The following is a 758-nucleotide window of genomic DNA, read 5'->3' on the forward strand; positions in this document are numbered from 1 at the left end:
ATCATCAGTGCAGTATGAATGGAGAAGTCTTAAGGCTACTGTAAGAATAAGACTGAAAACCAGAGGCAAGAGGCTTAAGTCCAAAACTTGAGAACACCAGAAGACTCCTGACTCCAGGAAACATTAATCGACAAGAGCTCCTCCAAAAGCCTCCATACCTAGAAGGAGACCAAGCTCCACCCAAGGCAACAAGTTCCAGAGCAAGACATACCATACAAATTATCCATCAATGCAGGAACATAGCCCTGAGCATTAATATACAGGCTGCCCAAAGTCACACCAAACCCATAGACACCTGAAAACTCACTACTGGACACTTTATTGCACTCCAGAGAGAAGAGATCCTACTCCACCCACCAGAACACTGATGCAAGCTTCCCTAACCAGGAAACCTTGACAAGCACTCATCCAAACCAACCAAAGGGAGGAACCTCCACAATTAAGAGGAACCACAAACCTCCAACATAGAGAAAGGCCACCCCAAACACAGCAATCTAAAAAAGATGAAAAGGCAGAGGAATATTTATCAGGTAGAGGAACATGGTAAATGCCCACCAAACCAAACAAAAGAAGAGGAGATAGGGAGTCTATCTGAAAAAGAATTTAGAATAATGATAGTAAAGATGATCCAAAATCTTGAAAAAAAAGTGAAGTTACAGATATATAGTCTGGAAACAAGGATTGAGAATATGCAAGACATGTTTAACAAGGACCTAGAAGAAATAAAAAAGAGTCAATCAATAATGAATAATGCAATA

Source organism: Bison bison, unplaced genomic scaffold (assembly GCF_000754665.1).
Source record: "Bison bison bison isolate TAMUID 2011002044 unplaced genomic scaffold, Bison_UMD1.0 scf7180017851814, whole genome shotgun sequence".
In the NCBI taxonomy this organism is placed as follows: Eukaryota; Metazoa; Chordata; class Mammalia; order Artiodactyla; family Bovidae; genus Bison; species Bison bison.